Raw genomic sequence first — 17,823 nt, 5'->3', positions numbered from 1 at the left:
CAACTTGGGCAAAGAAATCTATCTCCTTGCTTTCTACTAGAGGCTGGATCTCAGAGCAAATCGCCCCCGCTATAAATGGAGGTAGCTATACACAAAACAAGGGACGTGGTGGCTCAGTGGGTTAGGACACTGAGCTTGTCGATCGGAAGGTCGGCAGTTTGCCAGGTCGAATCCTGAGTGCCGTGTAACAGAGTGAGCGCCTGTTACTCGTCCCAGCTTCTGCCAACCTAGCAGTTCAAAAGCACGTAAAAATGCAAGTAGAAAAATAGGGACCACAACGGTGGGAAGGTAACAGCGTTCCGTGCGCCTTTGGCGTCTAATCATGCCGGCCACATGACCACGGAGACGTCCTCGGACAAGCGCTGGCTCTTTGGCTTTGAAACGGAGATGAGCACCGGCCCCTAGAGTCGGAAACGACTAGCACGCATGTGCGGGGGAACCTTTACCTTTACCTTTATACACAAAACAAAGTAGGGACATTTTGTCCAGCTCAAGGTGTCTACCTATATAGACTGCCCAATTGTTTAATCTACACAAGCCCAACAGACCAACCAAGCCGTGCTGTGAGGAGGATTAGGGTTAGATTCTAAAATTCTTCTCGATTTTTTTAAAAAAAGGAATGGTGGCATTTTTTAGTCATGGGGTAATAACCGACAGGCAACAAATTGACATCATAACCAGGCTTCCATACATAAAAGGGCACCACAGACACTAAAAACACAAACACTTGTCCTGAAGGACAAGCAGAAAATTGGTGGGGGAGGGGGAGGCAGAGATTTTCTTCTCTCTCTCTCTCTAGTTGTGGTACTATTTTTCCATTCTTGACACATGTTAGTAGAACAAGAATTTGCCCTAATTAATCCCCAAGGAATTCTGGAATTCATAATTCCTTACTTTAAAAGAGCATTTGGTGGCGCAGTGGTTAGAATGCAGTACTGCAAGCAAACTCTGCTCACAGCCTGGAGTTTGATCCCAACAGAGCTCAAGATTGATCCAGCCGTCAATCCTTCTGAGGTCGGTAAAATGAGGACCCAGATTGTTGGGGGCAATGTGCAAATAACGCTTCCTTGTAAGCTGCTTGGGGAGTGCTGTAAAGCACCGTGGGGTGGTATATAAATCTATGCGCTATTGCTGTTCGAAAGCCAAGAGACTGTTGCCCGGTGTCAGATAAGATTCCTTAGGGTGGCAAAACTATAAATCCTCATAGTCTAGAAGAGAAACTCAAGCACATGGACAAGACTGAAGAGAAGATGGGCAAACGGAGGCATATAATCAAGATCACACGAAGTACTAGTACCACTTTATAAAGCCCTAGTAAGTCCACACCTGGAATACTGCTGCCAATTTTGGTCACCATACTACAAAAAAGATGTTGAAAGTCTGGAAAAAATTCAGGGAAGAGCAACAAAGATGATCAAAGACCTGGAGACCAAATGTATGAAGAACAGCTGCAGAACTTGGGTTTGGCTAGCCGCTAGTCTAAAGAAAAGAAGAAATAGGGGAGACATGATAGCAGTTTTCCAGTATCTGAGGGGATGCCACAAGGCAGAGGGGGCCAGGTTGTTCACCAAAGCACCAGATGGAAGGACGAGAAACAATGTTTGGAAACTGATCAAAGAGAGAAGAAACCTGGAATTAAGGAGAAACTTCCTGACAGTGAGGACAATCAACCAGTGGAACAGAAGTCGTGGGTGCTCCATCACTGGAGATTTTTAAGAAGAGACTAGACATTCACCTGCCTGAGATGTTATAGGATCTCCTGCTTGAGCAGGGGGCTGGACTAGAAGACCTCCAAGGTCCCTTCCAGCTCTATTCTATTCTATTCTATTCTATTCTAAGACTAAGCAAGAGCCATTTGGCTCGATTCCTCCTAAAATGAAAAGTGTGAGACTTTAAGTAACTTTGAAAGCCAGATCCTCAGTCTTAGATGCAGAGTTTGCCACCAGTCTTGACTTTTTGGGGAGGATGGCAGGCGCTTAGGTTTTTGAGATGCTCTCAAAGTCAGCTCTCCACTTTCAGAGATGCAGGGGTTTGGTTTCAGGGTCCTCCTGATTGACAAAAAGTCAAGTTGGCAGCTACAATCCTACAATCACGGTGTATGTTTTATTGAATTTGCTTTGCTTTTTATCTCCACATGATTATTTCCCATGAACGTCTTCATCCACACACCACCAGTTCCATGAAAAAAATCATTTTACTTTTCTGTTTGCAGATTATCCACAAATATATATACACATCTCACTGGATGAAATTCAGTTCATTCTTTTTTCCACGCTAAAGACACTACACATTTTCTTCCCAAAGAAAACGTTTCTCCCACTGCCTATAAATTACATTTTCCTTAACAAATAAGGGGGGGGGGAGAGAATAAACTTTATCAGTTGGTCCTTTAGTGCCCTCTAGTGCTGAGAAACAGCTTTGCAGGACCATTGTATTCAATATAGAAATAATATCAAGGAAATGATTTCAAGGCTATGATTGCTATTTTAACAAGCTATATGGAAGGAAGGGAGGGAGGGAGGGAGGGAGGGAGGGAGGAAGGAAGGAAGGAAGGAAGGAAGGAAGGAAGGAAGGAAGGAAGGAAGGAAGGAAGGAAGGAAGGAAGGAAGGAAGGAAGGAAGGTTTACCAACAGGCAAAAATTTGACATTCTAACCAAAATTACATACATCAAGAAGCCACCAGAGACACTAAAACATACACAGTTCTATATCTGTATATAAAGAAATTATTATAAAATGATATTATGGTTCGTAGCACAGTCAGCCAGATGTTCAGGCTGGATTTTGCATTTTATTATTATTTTCAAATTTATTTGCCACCCACCTCGCAATTCAAAGGGACTCTGAGTGGCTTATAGCAAGATAAAACGTGCAAATGGTATAATTAATTCAAACTCTTCCATTCTTCCATAATTATGCTTTCTCCATGAAAGATCACCATACCTGGTCATAGGGTAAAATGGATGGATACCAATTCGTGTTCCTAGAATTAACCAAAGAACTGCCTTAAAATTTCTTCAGTAGTTTCCTTCTCAAGAAAAAGAGGCTTGTGGTGTTGTCACTGTGTTTTTTTTCTTACCATTTTCAGGTGGTGTGAAATTCTTTTAAAAATTTTCCCCCAGGAAATCAGACATCAGCTGATGTCTTCAGAAGAGGTAGAGGTAGAGGCTGCTACTGCTGCTACTTTTCTTGTTGTCCCTGAAAATAGAGAATGCAGCCATGTAGGATTCTTGTCGAAATTCTTATTTTAAGCTTTCTAGTGTAGCTTGCAGTTCTGCAATTTCCTGATAGTTTTCCTTTTGAGCACTAAAGAGCTGTAGCTCAGGTTCTCCAAAGCAGGCGCCAAGCTGGCTGAAGCTTCCTAAAGACTTCCCCAGCTAAGAACTAAATTCCGATTGTAACTCAGAAGCAGTAACCATTGCAAGCATTTGAGAGTCACTGAGCAAAGCAAGCCTAATTCCAAACTTGAATTTTCCTCTTAATTAAAAGACAAGACCCTCTTTTCTCTAATCTTCCCTCTATAAATGGACTTGCTGTCTTCTGCGTCTCACACATGGTCATTAAACTGAAGCTTCTGACTTACATTTTCTATGTTACTTTCCTGAGAATCTCTTGCCGCTGATGGAATCCTGTCACTCCAACCCTATTTAGCTGTTTGTTTGTTTTTTGTTTTTTGTGATGGTGTGGCTGGTATCAATCAACTTCACTACTTTAGTTTTATCCTTAAGGCCATGAAATTGGGTTTTAGACTGAGAAAAGATGGGCACCCCTTTTCTGGATGACTTGAGATCTATCCATTTGTAGCAAAACAACTGAACCCAAATGATAGTGTAAAATAATAATAATAATAATAATAATAATAATAATAATAATAATAATAATAATAATAATAATAATAATAATAATAATAATAATAATAATAATAATAATAATAATTTTATTTATATACCGCCCTTCTCCCGAAGGACTCAGGGCGGTGAACAGGGCAGACATATAAAAAATACAAAAATACAAAAGTTAAAAAGAAATTAAACATATGCCCAAGCTATCCGGAGCTCAACCGGCAACCGATTCCATAGTTCCGGGGCGCCCACAGAGAAGGACCTCCCCCTGGGGGCCACCAACCGACATTCTCTGATCGGTGGCACCCTGAGGAGGCCCTCTCTGTGGGAGCGCACAGGTGCTCCCTAAGGTACTCCGGACCCATGCCATGTAGGGCCTTAAACACCAATTGTTTAATTCTATGTATTAGTCCCTAAAATTTGTTCCACAATGAATATGCTCCACTTCTTTAATTGTCCTGGATATAAACAAGTGAACTGTCAGATCTGCCATCACACCGCTTCGGCCCTGCTTCGCTATGATGGCATCCTGCCATAAAAGGCGGGAGAGGGAAGTAAGGGAATGTCGGAAGGGGGGATGTCAGGAAGCAGAGGTGTCAACTCAAGAGAAGAGACAACAGTTGAAAGATTCAAAGACACAGGTGTGAGAATGGAATGCAAATGGCCACCAAAGAAGGACCAAACTTTAGAACTGTTACCAAAACACCTAGTTTGAATACTATTGAACATTAATGAAATGACCAAGGGGAAAGGGCCCAAAAGAAAGGAAAATCACTAGGTTTAGATGGGAATATTCAGATCTGGCTTTGCTTATGCTGTAACCACTTGGCTTTAGTAAGTGGCTTTCATGACAAATGGAGCTGTGGGTCTTTCTTTCCTAAACACCCAAGCTGATACAAACTCTGGTTTGCTGTTACTTAGGGCTGCAGCACTGTTTTCCCAGTAATTAAACGTGAGCTATTGCAGATGTTAACAAAAACGTCGTCTTTTAATGCAATCTTTGATTTTCTCCCCATCCTACCCTCTCCCCCAAGGGAAAACATGCTTCACGTATTGCTGGCGACCAAAATCTGGCAGCTGCTTGCAGAACAAACCCAAGCAAAGACATCCATTAGAGGGGTAAAATCAACCTTTAAAAAGCCACTTTTGCTCAGAAGAAAGCCCGTAATCAAAAGCCACAGAGAATCAGCACCATTTCCAGAGGCAAGATTTCTCTGTCTCCTTCTATAATACTTCCCCACCCACCCTTTCTACAACCTGATCGTTTTAAAAGGAGTTGGTGATGGGCAGTCCATAATTGGAAAAGAAAGTAAAAAATAACTACTGGCTCCGTTTTGATGTATTCACAGATAAACTTTGTATATCTTATTAAAGAAATACCATTTCCAACTGGCCGAGCTGGACTGATGTTGGGGGTTTTAATCATGTTTTTAATTTTTACAGGTTTTAGTGGGGCTTTGTAAAATTTAATGTCTTTTAATATTTGTATTCATTGTTTTTATTGTTGTTTTTATTGTTGTTAGCCACCCTGAGTCCTTCGGGAGATAGGGCGGCATATAAGTCCCATAATTAAATTAAATTAATTAAATTAACCAACGTTTCTCCAAATGGAAACAGCAAGGAACATAGCCATCCCTTTTTCTAAGTTCTGGAGCCTTTTGTAATGAGGCTAATGGGTCATTGATCTTTCTAGGATTAAAAACAACATAGGAATGGTAAGAGAAAGGAACTCGGGTTCAATAGGGACATTTTAAATGAAAGTACATGTAACCCAGGGTGGAGGAACAGAAAGGGGTCCAGCTGTTGTTATAGAAGGTAAAATTAAATGGATATTCAGACTCTCTCTCTTTTGTATGAAGTGTTGTATTTTTTTAGGGAAGGAAGGAGATTACAGACACATCAGTGCATATCAAGGAAAGTATCACGATTCTTCCCATGGGAAACAGATTGTTTTGATTTGGGAGGGAACAAAACATGATAAGGTGTGACTTTGAATGTTGGCCACTAGAGGGAACCAGATGAAAGTTACAGTTAAAGAAGAATCCCAGGTTTGAGATGCTAGTACAGGTGTTTTATGGAGATTTGTGAACATTGAACTCAGAAATACATTTTAAGAATGTTTAGCTTGTATGTATTTCTAGGCTGCATGCATAATGGAGAATCTTAATCAGCGGCAGAATCTTTTGAGGTGCAATTCAAGGAAGATATCTCTCTTCTTTTAAATTAGGAGTGGACAATCTACAGTCTTACATCAGTTTAACAGAATAACAGAGGTGGAAGGGAACTTGGAGGTCTTCTAGTCCAACCCCCTGCTCAACCAGGAAACCCTACACAATTTCAGACAAATGGTTGCCCAATATTTTCTTAAAAGCCAGGTAATTCCTCCTTAGTTCTAGGTTGCTTCTCTCCTTGATCAGTTTCCATCCGTTGCTTCTTGTCCTGCCTTCAGGCGCTTTGGAGAATAGCTTGACTGCCTCTTCTTTGTGGCAGCCCCTGAAATATTGGAACACTGCTATCATGTCACCCCCTAGTCCTTCTTTTCATTAAACTAGATGTACCCAATTCCTGCAAAATAGTTTTTGAATAAGAACAAGAAAATGAAAATAAGAAGACTCAGAAAGGAATAAATCCCATACCTGCTTCAACTGTGCTCCTTATTAATATTCTGTTAACATTTCTAAAAGTCTTTTTAAATGTGAACCAACTATGCATTTTACTTCCTATTCCAAGATTAACAGAGAATGTAGCTAGGACCTGGAAGTGAAGGCTTTAAAGTCTGAGTTTGCACCCAACTGCCAGTCTTCTGAAATTTTCTATATTTGAAAAGAATCTTATTCATAAAATAGGACATTTCTTGATTTCTGCTCATGTGCCAGCTTCTTCATCAATTTGTTTGGATTTGCGTTCATTGGAAAACTTTATGCTGATCCATCTTGCTTCTCTATCAGACAGGCTAAGAGAATGGATCTCAAGGTGCTTCTTAAGAAACTAAAGCTATTTCTTACCATTCACATATTATATTAAGCAAGCCTCAATACTGTTGGTTTGGTTTTTATTTAGCTATGGGAATCAAACTATGGTTGTTCAACTGGAAGTCATAATTCAGTTGTCTGATTGTGAGAAATCAGATATACATAAATAAGAAAACCTGGAGATAGTCATAGGAATTAACCATAGAAAGCAACAATACATCTATTGGGGGGAAAACCCCTCTGAATTAATTTGTTGGAAAGACAGATATTTAATGTATGCACAACAGAAGTTGAATAAACACCAAATTAACACTGAATCTGTCAGAGCTAAAATAATAACAAATTACTGTTTTCAGGATTCAGTCTTGCTTCCTAAAGCAAGTGTTATCCTTTGTTCAGCTCTAATTGAAAAATATATTGTTTTAAACCTAATGAGACAGAACAGAGGCATTTATACAATCTAACATATTACCATGATGAGAAATTCATTACAAGTTTTATCAAACTGCAACAACACCAGCAACATTTTTTTATGACTCAGAGGTATCTTTCCTGGGCAATTAGGTCAAGAAGCCTAATTAAAAATGAAGTTATTGTTTAAATAACCATAAAAGGCTTTTAAAAACACCTCTCAGCTATTAAAACACAGTAACAGCTGGCATATATTTTTTCCTATCTTTGAAAAATGTAGATGAAATCTCTAGTAAAATAATTAGATTTTAAATAACTTGGAATTAGTTTTTCTGCTTGCTTCAAGATTTTCCAGTTGCTAACAGAGATAATGGCAGTAACAAGTTTGGAAACAAAGTTAGGAGTTAGGGAGAGATCAGTCTTAGATCTTCTCAAGTGCGGTGTGGAGAATGCCTCTGCATGAACATCATATTCTCTGTCCCTTTGCTTCTAGCATCATCATGAATTTAGCAAGAAGATCTACAAGGAAAGACAACAGGAATCATGGACAAAGCTGCTGATTTATCATTTTTTAAAGCACAGACATGTGTGTAATCGCGTATTGAATATGCCATTTTAATCCCTCCAAGACAGCAGTCTCACTGCTTTCTGCTCTGGGTGATGCCTTATGGACCAGTTAACTGGCTGCACTCTATTTCCTGCCACCTAAAAGGGTCATTATTTTGAGCTTCCATGAAAAGATGGACAAGATGGAAACTTCTCCCCACTCCCCACGATGTAATTTCAACTTTATTTCTCATGCGTATTTTGAGATTCTTCTCCATCCTGATCGTTCTTCTCTAGATAGCCTTGGTGGAGCAGTGGGCTAATGCCTCCTTAAGTAACACCAGCTGCCTGCAATTAGTGCAGGTTCGCATCCCACCAGGCTCAAGGTTGACTCAGCCTTCCATCCTTCCGAGGTAGGTAAAATGAGGACCCAGATTGTTGGGGGCAATTAAGCTGACTTTGTAATAATGTCGCTTGGGGTGTGTGTGAAAGCCCTAATAAGCAGGCATATACATAGAATGAAGGCTACTGCTAAGCTTGTAAGCCGCCCTGAGTCTTCGGAGAAGGGCGGGATATAAATGGAATTAAAATAAAATAAATAAAAAATAAAATAGATGCTTTCCAGTATCTCAATCTCATTCATTAAATCTGGTACCAAGAACTGGACAAAAAAGGAGAATAGAAAAGTTTTGAATAGCTGTGACACATTGATTCATATTCAGTTTGTGATCCATTTGATTCTAGCTTTTTTTTTTTTTTAATTTCATTTGCAGGTCAAAATTCTTAGATCTTATACGAATGAGTATGTTACTTTTTGTACCTTGCAATAGATGTAGGTTTCTATTTTAGTTTTGATGAATTTCATCTTACCAATAGAAGAGAATATTTGTAGCTCAGTGTTGAATTTTGGGCTCTTTGATGCTCTCCGGGCTTGGTTTCTTGCAGATGTTTTATTATCTGACTAGGTAACTGTTCCCTAGTACCACCTCTAGTACACTGATGATGTCACCTAGTTGGGCAATAAAACATCTGCAAAAAATAACCACGCTCAGAGAGCATCAAGATCCTTAAAATTTCATCAGATTTGACCAGTTTTCTCACCTGTGAATAATTCTTTGTGCCTTCATTCTGTCTTCTATGCAATTAAGTTACTGTATCCTGACAAGGGACACGGTGGCTCAGTGGGTTAGGACACTGAGCTTGTCGATCAGAAGGTCGGCAGTTTGGCGGGTCAAATCCCGAGTGCTGCATAGCAGAGTGAGCGCCTGTTACACGTCCCAGCTTCTGCCAACCTAGCAGTTCGAAAGTATGTAAAAATGCAAGTAGAAAAACAGGGACCACTCCGGTGGGAAGGTAACAGTGTTTCGTGCGCCTTTGGCGTCCAGTCATGCCAGCCACATGACCACGGAGACGTCCTCGGACAAGCGCTGGCTCTTCGGCTTTGAAACGGAGATGAGCACCAGCTCCTAGTGTTGGAAACGACTAGCACGCATGTGTGGGGGAACCTTTACCTTTACCTTTATCCTGACAAGGTAAACCTTGCAAAGGGTGAATAGTTTCTGAAAGCATCCAACAGATGGTAATTTGAATCTAAATTTCTCATATCTGGGTTTTATCATACTATGCATTTAACTGAACTAAGGGAATTTTGAAGAATTCCTCTTCTCCTCTCTCATTTTTTTTCCTATTAATTCTATTTAATTAACCTGAATAGCCCTCAATTTAACCACCAGATCCTGCACAATAAACTAGAAAAGAACTAATGCCAAAATACAATTTACTTGACTGTTAGACCCTTTCAAAGATTTCTTTGCAGGTTCGGATAAACATTCAGAGTCAGTTTATTAAGGTTATCAAAACCAAATGTTCAAATGATTAAAAGGCTACATTTTGAGTGTTAATATTTATGAGCTGCTAGTCAAGTGAGATTATAATTAACTCAAAATTAAAGGTGCAATAAAAATGTAATTACACTCCTCACCATCGATTAACATGCCAACTTTATATTTAGGCATTAAAGCAAACAAAGGCCCCCGTGGCAGGTTAATAGGAAATCAATTAGCTGGAAGTGGGTTAATTCCCCTACCTGCCTAGTTTCATATTAGTCAAATCCTGGAAGGTAACCCTTTTTGAACAAACAATTTTAATACATTGACAGTATTGTCAATGGGCATTTGTTCATATGCAAATAGAAAAGCTCTCGATGGGTTCTGTCCCTAACAGGGGGGCACCTAAGCTAATTTCCATGTAGAATTCTTCTCTTGTTTTCTTCTTCCCGTGTAAGATGGGAACCTTAATGTATAGTTCCTTGTCCAATAATTACGCCAACAGATCCATAATGCAAGGCCAAGCTTTGCAATTGCTAATAGTTTGAACTCCCTTTTTATAATCCTGTAATCCCTTTATTTGGGGTACAGTCAGGCCACCTTGATGGATCTGAGCATTTACTGGCTAGATGCCAGCAGGCCAGCAGTTTGACACCTCTGATCTAGTGGATTTGCTGAGGAGGAGAGAGTGACTGATCTAAAATCACCTAGCCCAGGGGTAGGCAATCTTGGGTCTTTTATGACTCGTGGTCTTCAACTCCCAGAATTCCTGAGCCAGCCATGCTGAGGAGAAAGGGAGAGGTTTCCATGCTGAGCCATGCCAGCTCAGGAATTCTGGGAGATGAAGTCCACGAGTCATAAAAGAGCCAAGGTTGCCTACCCCTGACCTAGCCAGTGTGATGAGAGGACTAGAATTTGATCTCCCCACTCCTGATCCAACACCATTAGCAATAGATCACATTACCAATTATATCAGTGTAACCCTGGCCGGTTTGAAACTCTGCCTGGTTCCATTTGTATAGGATAAGTGATGGTTGAGAGAAGAGTTGGATTCTCAAATGCAGGAAAAGAAATAGAAGAATACTTTACAGGAACCAACTGTCAAAGGCCTCCTTCATCCTAGGTGGCTGCAAAAAGGATCTCGAATGCAGCTGACCTGACCAAGGATATTAGCAAACAGGTCTGTGCATGATAGTTGCTCCTCCTTCTTTTGAGAGGCTTTACATCATGGAGGCAACATAGTTTGCCTGCCTGAGTTGCAATGATGATGCAGTTTACCTTATCAAGATGCTTCAAAGCCTTTATTGGTTAGTTGCCAGGAGGAGACAGACAGCGAAGTAAGGAAGGGTGGCTCCTTTGTGGAACAGCACCTAAGGAGGGCTTTGTGTGAAGCTGTGATTGATACAAAGCACTGGTTTGAAGTTATGCACAGCCCTATTGCAACAGGAGCTTCTTGTTGCAGGTAAAGAAGGAGAGTGCAAAAGTTGGGTTGAAACTAAACATTAGGAAAACCAAGATCATGGCATCCAGCCCTCTCAATTCCTGGCAAATAGATGGGGAAGAAATGGAGGTAGTGACAGATTTTGTTTTCTTGGGCTCCAAGATCACCACAGATGGGGACTGCAGCCAAGAAATTAAAAGACGCTTGCTCCTTGGGAGGAAAGCCATGCCAAATCTAGACAGCACACTAAAAAGCAGAGACATCACCCTGCCAACAAAAGTGCATATAGTCACGGCTATGGTCTTCCCAGTTGCAATGTATGGCTGTGAAAGTTGGACCATAAGAAAGGCTGAGCACCAAAGAATTGAGGCCTTTGATCTATGGTGCTGGAGAAGACTCCTGCGAGTCCCTTGGACTGCAAGGTGATCAAACCAGTCAGTCCTAGAGGAGATCAACCCTGACTGCTCTTTAGAAGGCCAGATCCTGAAGCTAAAACTCAAATACTTTGGCCACCTAATGAGAAGGAAGGACTCACTGGTGAAGAGCCTAATGCTGGGAAAGGTTGAGGGCAAGAGAAGAAGGGGACGACAGAGAATGAGGTGGCTGGATGGAGTCATTGAAGCAGTAGGTGTGAGCCTAAATGGACTCCAGAAGATGGTAGAGGACAGGAAGGCCTGGAGGAACATTGTCCATGGGGTCGCGATGGGTTGGACACGACTTCGCAGCTAACAACAAATTGCAACAGGGATAGTGATACCAAAATAATAGAGTTCTGCAGCTTTTTGGCCTATCTCTCATTCACCCAAGAGGGCCATTTGGCACAACTCACTTTGGCACCTACTTCATCCTCCAGAAACTCTTGCCTTCTGTGGCATGGGGCATTTTCTCCCACCCGAGAAATAGGAGAGAGCAATGATGAATGGAGAATGGCAGAATCCACTGCTCATAGCAAATCAAAGGTTCTCCTTGTTAAAGTTTGACCAGGACAAGCCGTCAGCAAACACAGGAAATGTAAAATCTCCATGGAAAGTGGAAGTATTGATTAGAACACTGTAAATCCACAAAGCTTTAATTGCTCTAGAGCCAGATGGCATTTGGTGGGTCTCCAGGTAGTTGCACTTAAAATTGCCAGTCACAATTGTGCTGAAAGTTCCATTTGTCAAGCGTTCTTCCATTTTGCAGAGGAAAATGGGGACCCAGAAGGTTTTGAAGTAAGAAATATAGGAACTGAAAGAATAAACAACCACTGTGCCCTTTGATCTTTGCATGGGATTAATCAAAAGTCTCTTAGCCCTTCAATGTTCAGTTCTTTATCCAATTTTCAAGGAAAACTTTTCTTAGTATAGGAAAGAATGCAGAGAAGATCAACAAAAAAGATTAGGGGGCTGGAGGCTAAAACATACAAAGAACAGTTACAGGAACTGGGTATATCTAACCTAATGAAAAGAAGGACCAGGGAAGACATGATAGTAGTGGTCCAATATTTGAGGTGCTCCTACAAAGACGAGGAGGTCAAACTATTTTCCAAAGGACCAAAAAAAGATGACAAATAATTGATGGAAACTAACCAAGAATAAAAGCCACCTAGAACTAAGGAGAAGTTTCCTAATGGTGAGAGCACTCAACCAATGGAACAGCTTGCCTTCAGAAATTGTGGGTGCTCCATCACTGGAGGCTTTCAAAAAGAGACCATTTATCTGAAATGGTCTCCTGTTCAAGCAGGGGGTTGGACTAGAAGACCTCCAAGATCCCTTCCAACTCTATTGTTCTATGTTCAGGAAGGGACATTCTTTCCATCCCTCTTTTCTTCCTCCCTCACTTCTTTTAGATGGTTAAAGGCAAAACGCAATGTATTCCGATTTGTGTAACACAAAGATAATCACCAAGATCTTTGCAGCTACTGTGTGTTTCAGCTCTGGTATCTGCCGATGAGAATAACAAAATAAGATGGGCACTTTTTTTTCCCCTGTTAGGCATATGGTGTTAGCCTACAATGTTGGGTTGAAAATATATTAACCATAATGTTATGTCTTTAAGATGTTAATTGGCCAATGGGTGTGTAAGTGTTCTCATGGCCATAAGAGCGAGCTAGTAACATAGCTTCTCTCTCTCTCTGAATTCACTGCTCTCTACTATTACTGTTTTTGCTCTGTTACCTGAACTGTGTATTGACCTCTGGACTGGTAAGAAGACTTTGTATTTTTGGATTACTTCTTGTACTGTTACTATTGTGTATGACCTGGACTGTTTATTTTTGACTGTGCATTTTTGTTCTTACACCACCTCAAAAGTAAACTACTTTTTGCTTTTACAACTCAGTGTACTCTTGTGTTTACTGTGTGACTCTTACTGCTCTCAGTACCCTTCCTTGTCTGTGCAACTCTTTGGTAGCACAAGGAGACCTCTGCACAACAAATTCCTTAACACCCCCCTTTTCTGGTAGGTCAGTTTCTGAAGTTAGTGATGCTGATGCTAAGATGAAAAAAGAATAAAGGAGTGGCCTTTGCAATCAGCCAGCCAGATGCAATCTGTGTGAATCCAAATTAATTCTGCTCCTCCGTTCCTCTTATCCGAAGTTACGTGACATTTGGGAACTTAATTTGCATGGCTGGATTCTTTTCCCCCTTGGCTTTCCCTTAGTTAAATCTGCCAGCAGTTTAATCAATGCAGTGGCTAGAAATGCTCTTATCGGACTGATGTGTAATAAAATATTGGCACTGTAAAAAAATTGTTTGGCTGCTGTTCCCTTCCCAAGCCGGCAGGAGGGCTCAACCTTCAGAAGTTCTGCCAGAATGGGCTTACAGAACTGCCATCCCACTGAGCTCTGGAAGCCAGACAGGAGATGGAGGTCTTTTCTTTTGAGAATCTCAGCAATGGCTCATCTGTAGGACATCTCCTTCTTTTTCCCCAATGCATTTTGGGTACCAGAACATTTGCAGAATGTGTCAGATTCACCATATCTCGTGCCATGATACTGATCATTGAAGGATATAAAAATCACAAGCCTGCAAGATCTCCTCCCCCTAACACTCAGGCATTCATCAACATCATCATCATCAAGTTGGAAGGGGTCTTGGAGGTCATCTAGTACAATCCCCTGCTCAGGCAGGAAATCCTATATACCATTTCAGACAAATGGCTGGCCAGTCTCTTCTTAAAAACTTCCAGTGTTGAAGCATTCACCGCTTCTGGAGGCAGGTTGTTCCACTGGTTAATTGTTCTCACTGTCAGGAAGTTTCTCCTTAGTTCTAGGTAAGGCAGGTTGTTCCACTGGTTAATTGTTCTAACTGTCAGGAAGTTTCTCCTTAGTTCTAGGTTGCTTCTCTCCTTGACTAGTTTCCATCCATTGCTTCTTGTCCTGCTTTCAGGTGCTTTGGAGAATAGCTTGGCTCCCTCCTCTTTGTGGCAGCCCCTGAGATACTGGAACACTGCTATCATGTCACCCCTCACCCTTCTCTTCGTTAAACTAGACATACCCAATTCCAGCAACCGTTCCTTATATATTTGAGCCTCCAGTCCCCTAATGATGACATATTGTTATAATTCAAAAAACTAAAGCTGAGAGAAAGATCTAAAATAACTCAATAAAAGGGGGGAGTGGGGTTAGGTTTATACCCTACCTTTTTAAAATATGTAATTCAAGACAACTCTTATTTTTTGGTTCTCAGAGGTAAAGGTTTGTTTTGCTCTTTCATCTTCCTCTAGCCTTCGTTGAGCTCCATTCATCTCCCGAGGGTCGGAAGGAACCTTGGATGTCATGGTTTTTTTAATTTTTGTACTTGATTTTTATTGTGTATTGCCCTGTTCACCGCCCTGAGTCCTTCGGGAGAAGGGCGGTATAGAAATCAAATTATTAAATTATTAAATCTAGTCCAATCCTATATCTTAAACAGGAGATCCTATACCATTTTGGACAAACGGTTGTCCAATCGCTTCTTGAAAACCTCCAGTTGATGGAGCACCCACAACGTCTGGAGGCAGGTTGTTCCACTGGTTAATTGTCCTCACTGTTAGGAAGTTTCTCCTTAATTCTAGATTGCTTCTCTCCTTGATTAGTTTCCATCCATTGTTTCTTGTCCTGCCGACAGGTTCTTTGGTAAATAAGTTGACCCCCTCCTCTTTTTGGCAACCTATCAAATTTTCAATAATTTGCAAATAGATTTAATAGCTAAAAAAAATTGGCAAGGCCTGTTTCGCAAGGGGTGGGAACTAATGTTGTAGTAATTTATTAATCAGTATTCAACTAGAGGGGATAATATATATATATCTATATGTGGGGGGGTTGATGCATCTTTTTAATGTTTTGATTTATGTTCTTTTCTTGTTTTTTTCTCTTTTGCTTTCTATGGGATTTTTTTGTTTGGAGTTTTGTACTTTGTGTTTTAACCTTGTCTTGAATAAAATAAAAATATAGATTAAAAAAAACTTGGTCATAAGTAACTCTAGGGAGGTTTGTCATAACTTTGAACAGTCACTAAGCCATTAGTCATAAGCCAATGATTATCTATAGTTTACTCAGTGATTTTATTTAATAATGTTTAACTTAAATCATTAATTGCAATTAATCACTTTTGTTCTCTGTATAAAGATTAGTAATTTTAGAACTTTAGAATTAAGATTAGTAATTTTGGAATTTTAGAATTAAGATTAGTAATTTTGGAACTAACCTAAAATTAAGAAGAAATTTCCTGACAGTGAGAACAATTCATCAGTGGAACAGCTTACTGTACTTCCGGAAGTTGTAGGTGCTCCATCACTGGAGTTTTTAAGAGATTGGACAGCCATTTGTCTGAAATGGTGCAGGGTCTCATGCTTGAACAGCAGGTTGGACTGGAAGACCTCCAAGACACCTGCCTTGTTATTTTGTATTCTGTAAGATTAGTTGGTATTTTAGAGTCTGGAATCCAACAGCTTTGGGCACTTGCCGATCAGGCAAGCAGCAATGGCCACAAGACAGAAATGAAAAAGAATTCAAAGGGAAAGAACAAAGGAGGAGAACAAACGTAAGATGTTGCAAAGAGGAAAATGAAAGCATTTCGAACACTATGAGGCTACAGAAACCTCCAGAAGGCAATTGAGTTTTTGAGCGTACTTTCCAGTGGTTTGATATTGATACATGCTGACTGGAATTCTTCAGCGATTTCAAGCATGGCTAAAGGAGAAAGGGAACCACAACAGCACCCTTCTTGGACTTTGTACTTAAGCAATGGGATGCATCTTCAGAATACAAAAGTATAAAAAATAAATGTTGGGGATACCCCCCCAAAAATACTTGCCATTATTGTTTTTTTATTATTATTTTAAGCAACCACATACTATGATAGTGAAAAGGGGGGGAAAATCAGTGAAATTATACAGCAACTCAAGTGGCCCTGTTTAGCACACAGGAAAAGGCAGTGTTGCGTGGGTCAAAAAGTAAAGGTCATTGTGAAGGATATTAAGGTACAGTGCAGAAATTAATTGAAGAACCTGGCCAAGGCAGTCAACACAGGTGGCAGTGAGTGTATGGAAAAGCAAAAACCAGGACTTAGCTGATTGTCATGCAAATCTACCCAAAGAAACCACCGTTTCTAACAATCAGATTTTTGCAATCTTCTTACATGCTTCAGTATGTTGATGGTGCAATGGCTGACATATAAATACTTAGTATGATTGTAGAAAAACTGACTAATGAGCGATTCAAGATCAGAGATTTTAAAAGGCAAAAGATTCACTGTCCACTCATGTCCGACTCTAGGCACAAGCGCCCATCTCCATTTCTTGGTTGAGTGAGCCAGCATTGTCTGAAGACAATTTCTGTGGTCATGTGGCCAACATGGAACACTCTTACCTTCCCACCAATATGGTACTTATTTATCTACTCAACATTTGCTTGCTTTCGAACTACTAGGCAAGCAGGAGCTGAGGTAAGAATGGGAGGTTGTCCCCATTGCAGGGTGTTCAAGTCTCAAACCTGGGCTGTCAGCTCTCCAGCTGTCTTTAGCCACTGAGCCATCGTGCCCCCTCCAAGGAGATTTAGGCAGCAATTCATCAGACCCTGGCACAGTCCAGTTGTGCACATGAAAAGTTGACCCCGGTAAATAATGTTTTAATTTAATTTATTTATTTATATCCCACCTTTATCGGGCAGTGGACATACCTAATATTCCTTCCTCCTCCGATTATCCCCACAACAGTAATGCTGGGAGGTGAGTTGGGGGGGGGGAGAGAGAGAGAGAGAGAGAGAGAGAGAGAGAAGGAGAGATCAAGGAGAGAGAGAGACTGGTCCAAAGTTACTGAGGCCAGCTTTCATACCTAAGGAGGGACTAGCACCAGTGGTGGGATTCAGCCGGTTCGCACCCCTTCAACAGAACCGGTAGCTAATTTTTTGTTGCCCAGGCCCAGAATAGACTTCCAGAAGCGGCATCCACACAGAGAACCGGTTGTTCACCTATTTGAATCCCACCACAGAGTAGAACTCAAAGTGTCCCTGTTTCTAACCTGATGCCTTCACCACTAGATCAAACTACATATGTTGTGATACCTACCTGCAGAAGCCACTGAGGGCAAGATATCAAATTATGCCAGTGTAAAATACTTCTATTAGAAGCACGAAGAATAGAATAAAAATATTTATAGTAGGTATGAGAAAAGGAGCATTGCAAGCTGAGCAAACATTGATTCAGATACAGGATTATTCTTTAACTGGGGTGTATTCTTCCTAGCAAAATCTTCACATACTGTAGGAACTTAGAACAACAACTGCTGAACTAGTTTAGTGAAGCGTCCTTTGCATTTGTATTTTA

Source organism: Vipera berus (assembly GCF_964194415.1).
Source record: "Vipera berus genome assembly, chromosome: 8".
Taxonomy (NCBI): domain Eukaryota; kingdom Metazoa; phylum Chordata; class Lepidosauria; order Squamata; family Viperidae; genus Vipera; species Vipera berus.
The sequence above is the reverse complement of the archived record's forward strand: the minus strand, read 5'-3'. Positions refer to the sequence as shown.